The 19,885-nt window shown below is 38.8% G+C and overlaps 1 long non-coding RNA gene and 1 other non-coding gene across 2 annotated transcripts; one reads left to right on the top strand and one right to left on the bottom strand.

Moving 5' to 3' along the window:
* Positions 1-6,724: 6,724 nt before the first annotated feature.
* On the top strand, positions 6,725-6,831 carry LOC125582628. The gene has a single exon (XR_007320085.1). It is a non-coding gene; the product is annotated as a small nucleolar RNA R71 (small nucleolar RNA).
* Positions 6,832-17,326: 10,495 nt separating this feature from the next.
* Positions 17,327-19,142, bottom strand: LOC125581880. Its single transcript, XR_007319641.1, has 2 exons — positions 17,884-19,142; positions 17,327-17,761 (listed from the first exon to the last, which is right to left on the bottom strand). It is a non-coding gene; the product is annotated as an uncharacterized LOC125581880 (long non-coding RNA).
* Between the last annotated feature and the right edge of the window lie 743 nt (positions 19,143-19,885).

Raw genomic sequence — 19,885 nt, 5'->3', positions numbered from 1 at the left:
TCGGAAATAACTCCTCGGAAATTCATTTTTCCTTGGAAATCCCTCGGAATTTTCCGACGGAATTCCGAGGAAACAAATTTCCGAGGAAATTCCGAGGACCATGATGTTAGGAGTTTTCAAGGCTCCTAAGACAAATGTTGTAGTATAGTGATTGTCGAACCAATTCTGAGGGATATCAAAGCATCGAGAATGCAAGTACTCACTTAATCTAAGTGCATCCAAAGATTTAGATGAGTTTTAAACTACTACTAATACTAGAAAGCAATAACAGAATGATACTTTCTTGACTAAGGGAAAAGAGAACTCATGGGCATATGGATTAGACCTTGGGTGATCAAGTATCGAACTAAGGATGACAAATGATCAATCAAACTATCAACCTTAAGCCTAGACACAATTCTAAGCAAGCTCTATGTCTAGATGAATGCTCATTTGCTAACATATCTCAAACATCAAATGTCTTTGGTTGAATAATATGAAAGCAATCATTACTAACAAGTCTATTAGCTATTTTAGCACCTTTAACAACAAATGTCTTTGGCAAAGTATACTAAAAGCCTAGGAGAGTTGTCTCAGGCATTTCATCAAACACCTTTTGGGTGAGAAATGTCTATTGATCAACTTTTGAGTGGCCAACTCAGAAGATGCATTATGAATACTCTACTAGCAAGGAACAAGAATGATCTACACTAAAACATCCTAGAACTAACCTAATCACCCTTAATCTCCCTAACCCATGAATTCAAAAAGTGATTACTCACTAATCTCCATGATTCCTCTTAAACCCATATTGGATTTCAGATTAATCATGTAGAGAAATAGATAAGAAATCAACAAGAACACAAGATGAAAGCAATGAAATCTGAATCAAAAGAAGTTTTTACTAGTTCTTCTCTCTAGAAAAGAGATTATCTGCCTCCAATGACTTACAAAAATACTTAACTTAGGTTTAGAAAGTGTAAAAACATCAAAACAAATGACCAAAAGGCCCCTGAAATAACATAAAAATCGTCCAAACAAAACACGCGGAGTGACCTAGCATAGTCGCTCCAGGAGGTCACTCCCGACGCGTTTCTTTGTGTCTCGACCCGTCAAAACGCGAGTGACTTGAGCTGGTCGCTCTGGCTGGTCGCTCTGGCTGGGAGCGACCTCGGTAGGTCGCTTTGAGAGGTCACTCTGCGATGCTCGACCAGGATGGATATGCCTCTAGTAAATTGATCATAACTCCATTACATCTCCAAATGACTTGAAACCACTTCCATTAGAAAGCTAACTCAATTTTCTGTGTCTCCACAAAACTACACAAAATCTTAGCAACAGGAGATTTCTCTAAAGGCTCCATCCATGCTCATCTTTCACCTCCTTTTGGATCACAATGCTCCCAAACATCTCAAATCACTCCATGGCACACTCCAACACCTAATAAGGACAATGAATGCAAAATGCAACCTAGAAATGGCTAAATCCTAATCTATATGATGAAAATGCTCATGGATGAATGGATAAAACAATGTAAATATGCAAGATATCAACTCCCCCAAACTTGTTCTTTTACTTGTCCACAAGTGAACTTTCTAGAACTCATAGGGAGAGAGGTTTGAAGTTGGGAGCTCATAGCCAAAAGAAACACAACTAGCACACACAATTAGCACACTCTCTTATTACACTCTAGCTTCTCTAGGCCTATCTCAACTCTTTTTGCCCTTACACTCATCATCAATCATCCACATATTCAAATCAACCAACTCTCACATTCGTTAAGCACAAAACATTAGGTGAATTCTTGCAAATGGTCAGTTGATCCAAATCATTTGGTTGGGTAAGGGAAGACTTTTATTCAAGTGATTGAAGAGGTTCAAAACATATGATCTTTAAGGTGGTTTACTCTCGAAACAAGTAGACTTGACATTGCACATAATATATCTAAGAAAGGGATCAACTCATGCATACAATGCTCAATCTCCATTGTTCTACCATTTTCCCAAACATACAATTATACAATCATTCCCAAATGTCAAACTCAACTCACATCTCTCACCAAAAGATCCTAAGAACATTAACTCCTTCTCTTTGAAATCTACAAGGGATTTTTCACAACCTCAAAACATTACTTAGCTCCTAACAACTTTGCTAGCCCCCTTTTTCTTTCTTTTTCTTTTCTTTTCATATTTTATTTTTTTTTTTTTTTTTGTTTTTAGATGGGGACCAAGACTTTTCATAACTTGAGCTAGAGGTTTTTCTACTTATCCCAATAAGACAATTCACTTAAACACAAAGAGTCATTTCTAGATGAATGCTCATTTGCTAACATATCTCAAACATCAAATGTCTTTGGTTGAATAATATGAAAGCAATCATTACTAACAAGTCTATTAGCTATTTTAGCACCTTTAACAACAAATGTCTTTGGCAAAGTATACTAAAAGCCTAGGAGAGTTGTCTCAGGCATTTCATCAAACACCTTTTGGGTGAGAAATGTCTATTGATCAACTTTTGAGTGGCCAACTCAGAAGATGCATTATGAATACTCTACTAGCAAGGAACAAGAATGATCTACACTAAAACATCCTAGAACTAACCTAATCACCCTTAATCTCCCTAACCCATGAATTCAAAAGTGATTACTCACTAATCTCCATGATTCCTCTTAAACCCATATTGGATTTCAGATTAATCATGTAGAGAAATAGATAAGAAATCAACAAGAACACAAGATGAAAGCAATGAAATCTGAATCAAAAGAAGTTTTTACTAGTTCTTCTCTCTAGAAAAGAGATTATCTGCCTCCAATGACTTACAAAAATACTTAACTTAGGTTTAGAAAGTGTAAAAACATCAAAACAAATGACCAAAAGGCCCCTGAAATAACATAAAAATCGTCCAAACAAAACACGCGGAGTGACCTAGCATAGTCGCTCCAGGAGGTCACTCCCGACGCGTTTCTTTGTGTCTCGACCCGTCAAAACGCGAGTGACTTGAGCTGGTCGCTCTGGCTGGTCGCTCTGGCTGGGAGCGACCTCGGTAGGTCGCTTTGAGAGGTCACTCTGCGATGCTCGACCAGGATGGATATGCCTCTAGTAAATTGATCATAACTCCATTACATCTCCAAATGACTTGAAACCACTTCCATTAGAAAGCTAACTCAATTTTCTGTGTCTCCACAAAACTACACAAAATCTTAGCAACAGGAGATTTCTCTAAAGGCTCCATCCATGCTCATCTTTCACCTCCTTTTGGATCACAATGCTCCCAAACATCTCAAATCACTCCATGGCACACTCCAACACCTAATAAGGACAATGAATGCAAAATGCAACCTAGAAATGGCTAAATCCTAATCTATATGATGAAAATGCTCATGGATGAATGGATAAAACAATGTAAATATGCAAGATATCAACTCCCCCAAACTTGTTCTTTTACTTGTCCACAAGTGAACTTTCTAGAACTCATAGGGAGAGAGGTTTGAAGTTGGGAGCTCATAGCCAAAAGAAACACAACTAGCACACACAATTAGCACACTCTCTTATTACACTCTAGCTTCTCTAGGCCTATCTCAACTCTTTTTGCCCTTACACTCATCATCAATCATCCACATATTCAAATCAACCAACTCTCACATTCGTTAAGCACAAAACATTAGGTGAATTCTTGCAAATGGTCAGTTGATCCAAATCATTTGGTTGGGTAAGGGAAGACTTTTATTCAAGTGATTGAAGAGGTTCAAAACATATGATCTTTAAGGTGGTTTACTCTCGAAACAAGTAGACTTGACATTGCACATAATATATCTAAGAAAGGGATCAACTCATGCATACAATGCTCAATCTCCATTGTTCTACCATTTTCCCAAACATACAATTATACAATCATTCCCAAATGTCAAACTCAACTCACATCTCTCACCAAAAGATCCTAAGAACATTAACTCCTTCTCTTTGAAATCTACAAGGGATTTTTCACAACCTCAAAACATTACTTAGCTCCTAACAACTTTGCTAGCCCCCTTTTTCTTTCTTTTTCTTTTCTTTTCATATTTTATTTCTTTTTTTTTTTTTTGTTTTTAGATGGGGACCAAGACTTTTCATAACTTGAGCTAGAGGTTTTTCTACTTATCCCAATAAGACAATTCACTTAAACACAAAGAGTCATTTCTTTTCCTTTTTCATTGCTCCCAAATCATAATCACAACTGTCACCCCCCCCCCCCCACCTATAGCTAGACAATAGAGTGCCCAATCTAGCAAGAATGAAGATCAAGCATTGTCGTTCCCGATACTCTCAACATTATGCACATGTAAGACTTTCCGAAGAAGGCCTCACTCATCAAACAATGGAAGCTTAAAAGGAGGGAAAGGTTTTGGGAGTGGTCTACCACTAGAGTTTGTCAAAATAAGATTGGCATAAAGGATGTGACAACTCAAGTGTGTATAGCCATGACTCAGTACACAAGGGGCCATGAGCAAGAAGCATTAAGTTCTTTCAGTTCAAATAGGGTTTGTAGTTGGCTTCAAAGACTGAGTTTCAGCAATCAACAAGTTTCAGGAAGAGTCTTCAAGGCTCGAAGCATACAAGTGTTTTTGAGTGGTGCATAAGCTACTCAGGTGCAAAGTAATGTTCTTTACAAGGCACTTCAAATCATTGCTCTCAATGCAAGTAAATGCAACCTATATGCTCTAGACTCTCCTAGAAATGCAAATGATGCAAACTAAATGAATATTTTTTTTAATGCAAATATATATGTATAATGCAATGAATGAGACTCAAAATCATCAAAGCAAACATGATCAAATACTTGGTACCTCCCCCAAACTTAAATGACACAGTCTCTGTGTTGTCAAGGAGAGAGAGATACCCAAAAAGAGAAAACTAATATGCAAAAACGAAATGGTATATACAAGGGAAAGTAGTGGGTTACCTTCTATGGAGAATGAGTAGAGGGAGATGCTCCCTCCTCGTCGTCCTCAGGTGGTAACTCTTCAAGGTGCTCATCAGCAAGAGTGCCCATCTCTTCAATGTAGAAGGCTTGCCCGAACACAGTTGGTTTCTTCATTTTCTCCTTGATGTCAAAGTGGAGAACATGCCCTTTACCCAAATGGAGATCAATCGTGCCCTCTTTCACCTTAACAATTGCTCCTGCTGTAGCTAAGAATGGCCTTCCAAGAATCAATGGGTCTTGAGCCTCCTCACCCATCTCAAGCACCACAAAATTTGTAGGTATCTCATACCTTCCAATCTTCACAGGTAGGTCCTCTAAGATGCCCACAGGGTACTTCACTGAACGATCAGCTAACACCAGAGAGAGTCTACACTTCTTGTACTGAGTGAATCCAAGCTTCTTTGCAACAGACAAGGGCATCACGCTGACACTAGCTCCCAAATCGCAGAGACATTTCTCAAATACCATAGGTCCAAGAGCACAGGGTAGTGTGAAGCATCCTGGATCCTCTAACTTCTCTGGAACATCAAGCCTCTGGATGATGGCACTGCACTCATGGGTAAGAATCATCATGCTTTCCATTTCCTTCTTCTTTGCAGCTACAACATCATTCAGGAACTTGTTGTATTGAGGAATCAACATGAAAGCATCGATGATGGGCATTGCAACCTGAGCTTCACTCATTTGCTTCTCAAACAAAGCCTTGTACTTCTCTAGCAGCTGACTCTTGAATCTACCAGGAAATGGTAGTTTGGGTTCATAGGGAGGAGGAACAAAAGAATTCTCACTTGCTGGAGCAAGAACTTCACCATCTTTCAATGTTTTCTTCTCTTCCCCCACCTTTCCTTTACCTTTGGCTTCCATAATCTTCTCCAAGATTTCATCATTGATTTTCTCATCAACAATCACCACTTCATCATCTAAGTTGATGGCTACCTCCTCACCTAGTTTCTCAGCATCCCTGGTGAGGGTTGGAGGAGGTAACTGCTTACCACTCCTAAGGGTGATAGCTTTGGCCTTCTTGGGGTTTTGGTCAGATTTTCCAGGTAGGGATCCTTGCGGGCGAGTCTGATGAGTGTTCATGGAAGCAAACTGATTCTCTAAATTCTTGACTGTAGAAGCAAGATGTGAGAACTTGTTGTTGAGCTCATTGTAGCTCCCATCAATCTTGGAATGAAGGTTCTTCAACTCATAACCAACATGCTTCTCACTTCTAGTCTGAGACTCCAAGATTTGTTTCAGTAGGGTGTCAGTGCTGCTCTCTTGAGGAGCAGAGGAACCAGATGAGGGGTTTTGCTGAGGTTGATAGCTGCCTTGCTGGTTGTTTCGAGGCGGATAACCACTCTGTTGGTTGTTGGGATAGGATTTCTGTTGGTAGTTGTTGTACTGAAAGTTGGGCTCTTTTTTGTACCAGCTACCATTGTTGTTGATGAAACACAGCTCTTCCTGACCTTCCAAACCCTCAACCTCATGGACAACTGGTGGTGTCTCTTGGCTTGGGTTACCAACAAAGTGCAGCTGCTCTTGTGTGGCTTTATCAGCAAGGAGGATGTCTATCTTATCCTGTAGAGCTTTCAACTCCTTCCTCGTCTGCTTATCATCTGTTCGACTGCTTCTGTCGTGGTCTCCACTGTAGACTGCATCACTCTTTACCATGTTGTCAACCAGCTCCTCTGCATCTTCCTAAGTTCTCTCCAAGAAGAACCCATTGCTAGTTGTATCCAGTCTGGCCCAGTACTTAGGAAGAGCACCACGATAGAATGTGCTCAGCAAGCTCTCCTTAGAGAAACCATGGTGTGGGCATTGAGCTTGGTAGCCCTTGAATCTCTCCCAGGCTTCACTGAATCCTTCCAAGTTCTTCTGTTGGAAACTGGAGATCTCATTTCTCAGCTTAGCAGTTCTTGAGGATGAGAAGAATTTCTCCAAGAATGCTCTCTTGCACTCATCCCAAGTAGTGATAGAGTCGCTGGGTAGAGACTTCTCCCACTGACGTGCCTTATCCCCTAAAGAGAAAGGGAATAACTTCAGCTTCAAGGCGTCCTCAGACACACCATTGGTTTTTGACAACCCACAGTAGCTGTCGAACCTATCCAAGTGATCAAATGGGTCCTCTAGAGCCAAGCCAGATACTTGTTGTTCTCGATCACGTTGAGGAGTCCTGACTTGACCTCAAAGTTGTTGGCTGCCACAGCTGGTGCTCGGATTCCGAATCTATGACCATGTGTGTTGGGGCGGTCGTAAGTGCCAATGGGTCGAGCTGCTCGCTGTTGGTTGTGTGGAACGTTGTTGGCATCATTTTGAGGTATGTCTGCCATATCAGTATCCAATCTCTGCAAGTGAGACTGTGGCTCTTCTTCTCGTCTCTTTCTAGCACACTCTCTCTCTAAAGCTCTGATGTCTGCGGCTTTTGGAACTAGGTTTGATGGACCCTTGCTCCTCAAGTTCATACACCTGTAAAGTAAAGGGAGGTGAAGAAGGAGAATCAGTAACAAAAGAAAATAAAAATGACTTAGTCTCAAGCAAGTGACTAAATCTCAATGTTTAAATCTACTCAGAATTTGGCAACGGCGCCAATTTGATGTTAGGAGTTTTCAAGGCTCCTAAGACAAATGTTGTAGTATAGTGATTGTCGAACCAGTTCTGAGGGATATCAAAGCACCGAGAATGCAAGTACGCACTTAATCTAAGTGCAACCAATGATTTAGATGGGTTTTAAACTACTACTAATACTAGAAAGCAATAACAGAATGATACTTTCTTGACTAAGGGAAAAGAGAACTCATGGGCATAGGGATTAGACCTTGGGTGATCAAGTATCGAACTAAGGATGACAAATGATCAATCAAACTATCAACCTTAAGCCTAGACACAATTCTAAGCAAACTCTATGTCTAGATGAATGTTCATTTGCTAACATATCTCAAACATCAAATGTCTTTGGTTGAATAATATGAAAGCAATCATTACTAACAAGTCTATTAGCTATTTTAGCACCTTTAACAACAAATGTCTTTGGCAAAGTATACTAAAAGCCTAGGAGAGTTGTCTCAGACATTTCATCAAACACCTTTTGGGTGGGAAATGTCTATTGATCAACTTTTGAGTGGCCAACTCAGAAGATGCATTATGAATACTCTACTAGCAAGGAACAAGAATGATCTACACTAAAACATCCTAGAACTAACCTAATCACCCTTAATCTCCCTAACCCATGAATTCAAAAAGTGATTACTCACTAATCTCCATGATTCCTCTTAAACTCATATTGGATTTCAGATTAATCATGTAGAGAAATAGATAAGAAATCAACAAGAACACAAGATGAAAACAATGAAATCTGAATCAAAAGAAGTTTTTACTAGTTCTTCTCTCTAGAAAAGAGATTATCTGCCTCCAATGACTTACAAAAATACTTAACTTAGGTATAGAAAGTGTAAAAACATCAAAACAAATGACCAAAAGGCCCCTGAAATAACATAAAAATCGTCCAAGCAAAACACGCGGAGTGACCTAGCATAGTCGCTCCAGGAGGTCACTCTCGACGCGTTTCTTTGTGTCTCGACCCGTCAAAACGCGAGTGACTTGAGCTGGTCGCTCTGGCTGGTCGCTCTGGCTGGGAGTGACTTGAGCTAGTCGCTCTGGCTGGTCGCTCTGGCTGGGAGCGACCTCGGTAGGTCGCTTTGAGAGGTCACTCTGCGATGCTCGACCAGGATGGATATGCCTCTAGTAAATTGATCATAACTCCTTCTTTACATCTCCAAATGAGTTGAAACCACTTCCATTAGAAAGCTAACTCAATTTTCTGTGTCTCCACAAAATCTTAGCAACAGGAGATTTCTCTAAAGGCTCCATCCATGCGTATCTTTCACCTCCTTTGGGATCACAATGCTCCCAAACATCTCAAATCACTCCATGGCACACTCCAACACCTAATAAGGACAATGAATGCAAAATGCAACCTAGACATGGCTAAATCCTAATCTATATGATGAAAATGCTCATGGATGAATGGATAAAACAATGTAAATATGCAAGATATCAGACAACCAGTTCGTCGGAAAGCTCCACGGAATATACCGAGGGAGAACTTCCTCGGGATATTTCGATGGACTTTCCGATGGTCCAATCCTTGGAAGTCCCGACGAAATGTTCCTCGGAATTTTCATCGAAAAATTCCGAGGAACGGGTCCCTCGGAAAATTCAGAGGAACGGGTCCCTCGGAAAATTCCGAGGAACGGGGTCCCTCGGAATATTCCGAGGAACATGTCCCTCGGTATATTCCGAGGAACGGGGTCCCTCGGTATATTCCGAGGAACATGTCCCTCGGTATATTCCGAGGAACATGTCCCTCGGTATATTCCGAGGGACCCCGTTCCTCGGAATTTGAAAAAAAAAAAAAAAAATTTAAAATAAATTTTTTAAAATTTAAATTCGAAAATATAAAATTAAAATTAAAATTGAAATCATATTAGTTAATATTCAAACTTTTACAAATAAAAATAAAACATTCCGAGTTTTTGGAAAAAAAAACTACGGGTCTGGCACGTCCGGGAACACCTTGTTCGGGTACATCCTCTGCATCATCTCCATCATTTGCAGGTTCAACCTCCTCTGTGCCTCATAGCCCACCTGTTGAGCCGCCATCTGGGTCTCCAACAAAGATATGCGATCATCCTTGTCCTTCAACTGAGCCGTAAGTACTTCTTGATCAACAAAGGGCGGTGGTGCAGAAGAAGGAGGAACCGACCGGGTGCGACGACCCAAACCGACCAAACGTCCCTTCTTCTTTGGAACCGACTGAAATAGAAAATAGCCAAATTTAAAAATTTAAATCAAGAAATAAATGAATTGAACTTTAAAAAAAAGAACTTACGGATTCAAAGATTTCGTTGATTCGAAACCGAGACAAGTTGGTCGAAGCAGTCGAAGCGTCATCCTCGATTTGAAGCTGAGACACTTCGTCTTGCACCTGAGTTTGGACCAGGCTGACCACTTCCCTCACAAGACCGTCATCAATCTGGCCGGTCTTCTTGTTGGTATACGCCCTCTTCATTAGGGCGAGATCATCAACCGGCTCGCCATCATTTTCTTCCGCCTTGAAAAGAAACATAAATTAAAGAATCATTAGAAATTAGAAGAAATGGACAAAAAATAAAATTTCAAAACTTAAATAATTGAAGAAAACCGGCTGAACTTACCATGCGATCTCCCAGAGAGACAATAGATTGAGCACCCAAGTTATGCTTGAAGACGCCCTTCCCTTTACGGTCACTCCTGCGGTTGGTGGAGTTGGTGGAAGAAGTTTATTTCGTCTCTTCCTTATCCCAATGCGCACACAATTCCGTCCAGACCGTGTTGTTTATCGACTTTGGGACCTTTTAATAAAAGAAAAAGAAAATAGTTTAATAAATTAAAAAATAATTTAATAAATTAAAAAATTGTTTAATAAATTAAATTGAACCTTATTGATTTCCCACTTCTTCTTCCACTCTTGGATCTGCTTCCCATAACTTTATGGACGAAGTGGTGATAGATAAAGAGCGTCTCATCGGAATTCCAGTTGAATTCTTGCTGAAAAAAAAACACAATTAGTAGAAAATTTATATTAAAGATTAAAAATATAAGTAAAAAATTAGAATACTTACCGCAAACTGACGAAACCACAGATGCTGCTTGTCGGTAGGGAAGTCAGTGAAAGTCGGATGTTCCTTGTCGAGGGCCGAGCACGTCATACGGTTGATCCATGCGCTGATCCCGTTCCCGGATCGGTTGAACCAAATAAAAAGAACAAACACTTAATAATGAATCAAATTTTAATGAAAAAAAAATATATGTTTAATTACCATGTTTGACCCCGTCCATGTGGATACGGAGTGAGATAGGGAAGATGGTCACGACCGGGCTGTCGAACCAACTCCGCAACACTCATCATGCCCGGAGGACCCGGAGGAGCAAGAACGGGTGCAGCAGCGGGAGCGAGAGGAGCAGGAGCGGGTGCAGCAGAGGGAGATGTATGGTAGGAGCTGTGGGGCGAAGGAGAATTCTGAAAAATGGCTGGAATCCCGAGACAGGCTCCCCGTACCAATAAACAAAAAATAGTTTTAATAAATAAAAAATAGTTCTAATAAACAAAAAATAGTTTTAATAAATAAAAAATAGTTTAATAATTACAAAAAATAGTTTTAAAAATATTTAATAAATATAGATATTTATAAAATATAAATATAAAAAAATTACTTTTTTTTTAAATCCCAAATAATAGTTTTTAATCACAAAAAAAGTTTTATAGATATTAAAAATGTTTTGTAAAATCCAAAAAATCGAATTTATATTCAAAAAACGTTTTGTAAAATTCAAAAAAACAAATTTATATACAAAAATCGTTTTGTAAAATACAAAAATCAAATTTATACACAAAAATTGAATTTATATACAAAAATCGATTTTATAAATACAAAAAAAATCAAAAATTTATAAAAAAAATTCTAAATCAATTCAACAAAACAAATTATTCAACCAAATCACAATTCTAAACCTATTATACAACCAAATCACAATCCTAACCAACCACCCTAACAAAAATCTATCAAATCTACACAAAAACCTAACAAATAGAACCTAAGAGAGTGGGATAGGGTCCTTACATGATTTGTGTAAGAGAAGGAGGAGATCGCCCGAGATATCGTCGGGGAGAAGGGGGAAATCGCCGGAGAGGAGGGAGAGGAGGCGCAGAGGAAGAAGAGAGAAATGGGGAAGAAGAAGCAGCTCGTGGTTATAAAACCTAGGGTCCGACGGATAGTATCCGTCGGAATTCCGTCGGAATTACAATTTCAATTTTCGCAAAATATTTGCCCGGTTAAATGAAAATATTCCGAGGAAATTTCGACGGATACTTAAATATCCCTCGGAATTCCGTCGGAATATTCCGAGGAAATACCGAGGAACAAGTGTTTGGGGTTTCAAAACATCAATTTTTTTTGCCGTATTTCATTTCTTATACAATTGTAATGCATACCATTGAGGATTCTTTGTATAGATGATCATAAACCATGAAATAACAAATTTCAAAATGAATTGAAAGTATTCCCTTTACCGTTCATTAAAGTGTATAAGTGTTTTTCGTACGTTGTGGGGATTTCGTTCATACAATCGGAAAAGTGTTTATTATAGGGTAAGTAACTAATTTTTGACTTCATAATCAGTCTAAGACACTTAATAAGGGTTTTATAAGTGTTATTCAAACCGCAAAACGTTATTTTTGGTTTAAAAACCTTATTTCCTTAGAATTTCCTCGGAATATCTTCCTCAGAATTCCGTCGGAATATTCCGAGGGAATTCCGAGGAACTAGTGTTTGAGTTTTCAAAACATCAATTTTTTTTGCCGTATTTTATTTCTTATATAATTGTAATGCATACCATTGAGGATTCTTTGTATAGATGATCATAAACCATGAAATAACAAATTTAAAAACGAATTGAAAGTATTCCCTTTACCGTTCATTAAAGTGTATAAGTGTTTCTCTTACGTTGTGGGGATTTCGTTCATACAATTGGAAAAATGTTTATTATAGGGTAATGAACAATTTTTGACTTCATAATCAGTCTAAGACACTTAATAAGGGTTATATAAGTGTTATTCAAACCGCAAAACGTTGTTTTCGGTTTAAAAACCCTATTTCCTCGGAATTTCCTTGGAATATTCCGAGGGAATTCCGAGGAAACCCTTATCTTCCTCGGAATTCCGTCGGAATATTCCGAGGGAATTCCGAGGAACTAGTGTTTGGGGTTTCAAAACATCAATTTTTTTTTGCCGTATTTCATTTCTTATACAATTGTAATGCATACCATTGAGGATTCTTTGTATAGATGATCATAAACAATGAAATAACAAATTTCAATACCATTTCTTATACAGTTTAAAAACCCTATTTCCTCAGAATTTTCTCGGAATATTCCGAGGGAATTCCGAGGAAACCCTTATCTTCCTCGGAATTCCGTCGGAATATCTATTAAAAAAAAAAACGTCGATGCTAGTCTGTTTCCGAGTCATCATCACCAGATGAATCTGAATCTGGATCTTGGTGAAACTCTCCAATCACTGGTTCCCCATCTTCGTGAACGACGGCTTCCTCTCTGAAGTCGGTTAAATCGACTACAAGGCCAACTCCAGCTAAATCTTCTGCTGCACTTAAGTTGCCGGATGTACTTGATTGTAGTGGGTCTTCCAGCTCAGAACTTCCCTGAACTCGGCCTCTCGGGTTGAGTCTTGTAACGGTAACCCATGGATCATCTCTGTTCCTTACCCGGGGGTACTTGATATAACAAACCTGTAACATTTAAAAAATTATTAGTAAAATTATAAATTAATACACATGATGATGAATCATTCTAACTAATTAACATTTAATTACCTGATCGGCCTGAGAAGCAAGAATGAAAGGATCATAATATTGCAGCTTTCGCCTCGAATTTACTGATGTAACACCAAATGCATCTGTTCTCACACCTCGATCTAGAGTGTTGTCGTGCCAATCACAATAGAAAACAGTACAGCGCAATCCAACCATGCCCAAATACTTGATTTCCAAAATCTCACGTATGTGTCCGTAGTATACATCATCCTCTGATGCAGAACAAACGCTAGCATCATAAGTCGTACTCGAACGTCTCCTCTTCTGAGTTGTGAATGCATATCCTCGAGTACAAAATCTCGGATATGACTTCACAACAAATTTTGGTCCAACGACCATCTCGCGTATCCAATCGTCAAATGTTTCATCTCTGGCCAAACCAGCAGACACCTATATTAATAGCACATATATATGTTATATCAATAAATGTGAATTAGTATAAATATGTGATAAATGATATTTTAATTTGTTTAAAGCATTCACATAAGTAAACATTCATCCAGAAAATTCTCTCTGCTTCATTTCTTCTAGCTCGTCCTCTGTGGCGTATCTATATTCGAACCGCTTTTCTGCCATGAAAATCCTGTACATATGATGACAATAATGTAATTAATTAAGATTTAAATTTCAACTTGTTAAAATAAAAATTTGTAAGCTAATTTATTTACCTCTCATATTGAAGAACATCTTCGCAGTTGGTGAGCAAATATGTTTGCAAATTACTGCGCTCCTGCTCAGTAAGTCAACGGTCCTTTGGTTTTCCGCTAAGTCGTCCAACGTCTGTGAAAATGTCTGGAACCGTAACATGATATGTTGTCCGTTCGCCTCTATCATCATGCCGAGCAGGTCTTCTGTTTTTGGTCTGAACTTCTGCTGGAAAGTAGTACTCGGCAAAGTTTGAAGTTTCTTCATTGATCATCTATGCGACTATAGAACCTTCCACCCTACTTAAATTTTTCACCATCTTCTTCAAATGGAACATATACCGCTCATATAGATACATCCATCTATACTGCACAGGACCACCAAGTTCCAATTCTCTTGCCAGGTGAATAACAAGATGCTCCATAACATCAAAAAATGAGGGAGGAAATATCTTCTCAAGGTTGCACTGAATCACGGCTATGTTAGTCTTCAAATTTTCAATACCTTCAAGAGCCACTGATCTCGTGCATAAATCGCGGAAGAAACCACTTATCCCTGCAATTGCTTCATGAACATTCCGTAGAAATAGTTCCTTGAAGGCAAACGGAAGGAGGCGCTGCATCATTACATGGCAATCGTGGCTTTTTCAAGCCAGTAAACTTTCCTTCCTTTCTGTCGATACAGTTACGCAAATTAGATGCGTAACCGTCTGGAAATTCCACATCGTTTGAAATCCAATCAAAGAACGCATATTTTCCCTCTGCATCAAGTCGGTATATGGGAAAAGAAGCCCTACCATTCTCATCAACATGAAGTTCTGAACGAGCACATATATCGAGTAAATCCAATTTTGGACTTCAAATTATCCTTTGTTTTACCTTGAACATTAAGGATCGTGTTCATGAGATTGTCAAAAAAGTTTTTCTCAATATGCATGACATCTAAATTATGCCTTAGCAGATGATCCTCCCAGTATGGCAAATCCCATTAAATACTTTTTTTGTGGCAGTTATGTAGGTCTCCAACAGCATCTACCGGAAAACGCTCATGTCCACCGACGTCTGGCATCCTTTCTGCACTAAAATCTCTTAGTTGTGTCTTCAAATCTTTCCCACAAATTTCCGGGGGTGGACTGTCAAACATCCTCTTGTTCTTCGTAAACAAATCCCTACTCCTACGATATGGATGATCAGGTGGTAGGAATCTCCTGTGACAGTCAAACCAACACGTTTTGTTTCCGTGTTTTAGTTGGAAAGCATCAGTGTTATCTTGACAATATGAACATGATAGTCTTCCATGCGTTGTCCATCCAGATAACATACCATATGCTGGAAAATCACTTTTTGTCCACATTAGTACTGCCCGCATTTGAAAGTTTTCTTTGCACGAAACATCGTATGTTTCAGCACCTTGAGCCCATAGTTGTTGCAACTCATATATTAGTGGCTGAAGAAACACATCAAGTGACCTCTTAGGATGCTCTGGTCCGGGAATGAGAATCGGGAGAAACAAAAACTCTCGTCGCAAGCACAAGTTTGGGGGTAGGTTGTATGGTGTAAGAATGACGGACCATAGAGAATACTGTCTTCCACTCTTGCCAAACAGGTTGAAACCATCAGTACATAATTCAAGGTAGACATTTCTTCTCTCATACGCAAAGTCGGGATACTTTGATTGGAAATGCTTCCACGCTTTTGCATCTGAAGGATGTCTGATCTCACCATCTGTTGAGTGCTCCGCATGACATCTCATTGGTTGCGCTGTGCGTTCAGACAGATACAACCTCTGCAACCTTTCCGTCAAAGGCAAATACCACATCCTTTTATATGGCACTGGAACTCTTCCACTCGTATCTTTATAACGAGGCTTTCCACAAAATTTGCATGTAACCCGCTGTTCATCCGCCCTCCAATAAATCATGCAGTTGTCGCTGCATACATCTATTACCTTATACGATAAACCAAGACCAGCTACGAGTTTCTGAACCTCGTAGTATGAACCAGGAGCTACATTATCCTCGGGTGGAATACCTTTTACAAAATCAGCAATCGCATCCACACAGTCTTCAGCCAAATTATTATATGTTTTAATGCCTATCAATCTTGTAGCAGATGATAAAGCTGAATGACCATCTCTGCAACCTTCGTACAATGGTTGCTTTCCAGCATCCAACATATCATAAAATCTCCTAGCTTGTGCATTGGGTAAATCTTCCCCTCTAAAATGATCATTTACCATCTGCTCAGTACCTACACCATAATCTACATCCGTTCTAATTGGTTCTTCTAATCTAACCGCTGGCTGAGGTTCGCTAGTACTACCATGTTCATAATCAGTTTCTCCATGATGATACCAAATTTTGTAACTTCGTGTAAACCCACTCAAATATAGATGAGTCCAAACATCCCACTCTTTAATAACCTTTCTATTTTTACAATTAGAGCAAGGACATCTTAACATACCTGTTTTTGCTTCCGGTTGTCGGTGAACTAACCCCATGAATTCGGTTATACCTCGTTGGTATTCTTCCGTAAGCAATCTCGTGTTCGGATCCAAATGAGGTCGATCGATCCAAGAACGAAAATAATTTGAAGAAGACATGTTTTTTATGAATCAAATTTGTGTGTAAAGAGAGTAAGAGGGAGGATGAAGATATGGAGTGAATGAAGAAGAAGAGGGGTGCTTGTATTTATAGTTGAAATCCTGCCGACAGTTCGAGGAAATTCCGACGGAATTCCGACGCCAACGGCTAGTTCGTCGGAATTTCCTCGGAATTTTTAAAATCCCCCAACGGATCTCTAACGGCTATAATATATCCTCGAAATTCATCGGTTTTTTCCGAGGAATACATTTTTCCTCGGTATTCCATAAGAATATTCCGACGGATTAATATTTCCTCGAAATTCCGTCGGTATATTCCGAGCAAATTCCGAGGAAACCAAATTTTGTGTTTCCTCTGAATTTCTTCGGGATATTCTGAGGATTTCATTTTCCGTCGGAATGTCCCTCAGAATACCGCTGTTTTCTTGTAGTGTAAACAACTTATAAACATTGACATTGTCTCTCCTTCACCGTTCTGTAGACGAGGATGATGAACAAAAAGGTTTAATCAAACTTGGTTAAGAAAAGATTGATAAATGACTTGGCATTATAAGCCCTAGTAGAGGCTTTGTTTTTGTTTAACCGTTTTCCAAATTCAACACAGATTTTGTAGTCATCTAGTGGTTAATTGAAGCAAAGTTTCTTATTGACTAATTAGAATTCGAAATAAGGTACGTGAGAACTTCAAAAGGACACAAATGTGTTTCTTGTACGTTATACCAAACCAAAACTTGTTCTTAAACCTTGACCAAACAGTTTACTCTGAACTGGAACAAAATTCCATTGTCAAAACTGAGTACATACCAGACTTTTAACCTTTTCACTGCTTGAAAGTTTACTAATGGACCAAACACAAAACAGAAGTGACTGGAAACAAACTAAATCACTGCTTCTTAACTTTATAACTATACCCACGAACATTATCAGAAACCATAGTAATCTACACCAATTTCAAGAAGCTCTGTCTGCTCAAGAATTTGCCTGGAGCTGTTTCTTGCTTCAGAAGATATCGTCCTTGAACAGTCCAACCTCCATTACACTTAAAGTTCTGCTTCAATCCAATTCAGATTCTATAAAGTTTCGATAAAAAAGGTGGAGACCATGACTTTGTAACTAGACCCACTACTGATTCCACATGTCCCCAGAGTGTGTGCAGCTTCCTAAGCCTGTTGTTAACATATAAAACATTCAGTTTCTTTTGGTCAACTAATAAACATTCGGTAAAGTGTTTTAATTGCAAACAAAGAACATGTATCTATTTGAAGACTGAGATAAAGGCTTATATTACCTAGCTATCTCAGTTCTTCTCTTGGCTTGCTCTGCGCTCTCAGACAATTCTGTATAACAGCTTCTTTTGGCTACCAACCGTGAAGTGTCCTTTGAGCAAGTGCCCATTGAGCCTCTCTCTCTCTCTCCCTCTCTTTTTGTTTTTTCATAATCTTTTTTCCTTGTGAAAGCAGTCTTGTTCTCAAACAAATTGAGCCAAGCCTTTCCATCAAGATGTATCTAATAGCAAACTTGAAAATGTCTTATGGGAAGTATGTTACAATACTGTATAGCCACACCCCAGCCCATCCCCATCAGATGCCTCTAACCTTTGTAAGCTCCCAGTTGGCGTAAACCGCAATCAACGTGGCAACATGCATTTGTAAAAAATAAAAATATATTAAAATAGGTATCAAAAAGCATACTCAAACTTATGAAAAACCCAGAACCGATCTTTTGTATTCAAACTTGAAGGAGTTATCGAACTGGAAACTAGAGCTAACAAAAATAAACAGTGAATAGCAAAATTAAAAACAAAAACCGATTACTTGATATCAAAGTCGATGGAATGAGAATACATGTTAAGAATATGTCATAAAAACTTAGAATTGCATAGATTTAGGACTTACATTTTCAATTATCTTAGATTTGACAGAGGTGAAATCGGATTTAGGGTTCCTTTTGAACGACAGAGACAACGGCGAACTGGGTTGTAGGTGACGAAATGCGGCTGTGACGGAAAAGACGTTGTCGGAGACGGAAGTGCAAGAGAGGAGTCTGATTTGGGATCGTCGTTTTCGAAAGAGACAACTCATTACACAGTCTTTTGTTTTTTTTTTAATGAAAATAAACATTTGCCTATTATTAATCTATATATAATAGCAAACCCATTTTTTGTTTTCGCTCATGTCAGCATTTTTTTTAGGAAAGTAAAAATTTAAATCTAATGGTAGAGATTGCTTCCTTAAGAAATCTAAAGGTCGAGTTTTAGTTTTGTTTAAATGTATGACATCATTAATTACTACTCTAAACGGTGTGTTTTTCTTTTTTGAATCATTGATTTAAAAAAAGACACAACCTTTTTTCATTTTTTTTGAAACACCAAAAGACAGGACCCTTTCAAAATAAAAACACACCCTTTAGAATAGTAACTCATGGTGTCCCAAGCAACACCTTTCGTAAACCACAAACCTTCTTACAGTCTTGTTTTTTTACAAGTTGTATCAGCGACATACTGAGAGAAAAAACGTCGGTATGTCGTCGGAATAACGTTATTCCGACGACATACCGAGAAAACATTACCTCGGAAATTCTATTTTCCTCGGAAATCCCTCGGAATTTTCCGACGGAATTCCGAGGAAACAAATTTTCGAAGAAACTCCGAGGACCACCAGTTCGTCGGAAATCTCCTCGGAATATACCGAGGGAGAACGTCATCGGAATTTACCTCGGAAGTTCCGACGAAATGTTCCTCGGAATTTTCATCGGAAAATTCCGAAGAAATGAACCCTCGGAAAATTCCGAGGAACTAGTCCCTCGGTATATTCCGAGGGTTCATTTCCTCGGAATTTAAAAAAAATTATTTTTTTTTAAAAAAAATAAAAATTTTGAAATTTAAATTTGAAAATATAAAATTAAAATTGAAATCATATTAGTTAATATTCAAAGTTGTACAAATAAAAATAAAACATTCCGAGTTTTAGAAAAAAAAAACTACGGGTCTGGCACGTCCGAGAACACCTCGTTCGGGTACATCCTCTGCATCATCTCCATCATTTGCTGGTTCAACCTCCTCTGTGCCTCATAGCCCGCCTGTTGGGCCGCCATCTGGGTCTCCAACAAAGATATACGATCATCCTTGTCCTTCAACTGAGCCGTAAGTACTTCTGGATCAACAAAGGGCGGTGGTGCAGAAGAAGGAGGAACCGACCGGGTGCGACGACCCAAACCGACCAAACGTCCCTTCTTCTTTGGAACCGACTGAAATAGAAAATAACCAAATTTAAATCAAGAAATAAATGAAT

Source organism: Brassica napus, chromosome C2 (genome assembly GCF_020379485.1).
Source record: "Brassica napus cultivar Da-Ae chromosome C2, Da-Ae, whole genome shotgun sequence".
In the NCBI taxonomy this organism is placed as follows: Eukaryota; Viridiplantae; Streptophyta; class Magnoliopsida; order Brassicales; family Brassicaceae; genus Brassica; species Brassica napus.
Note: the sequence above shows the minus strand (reverse complement) of the source record. Positions and strands in the feature narration are given on the sequence as shown.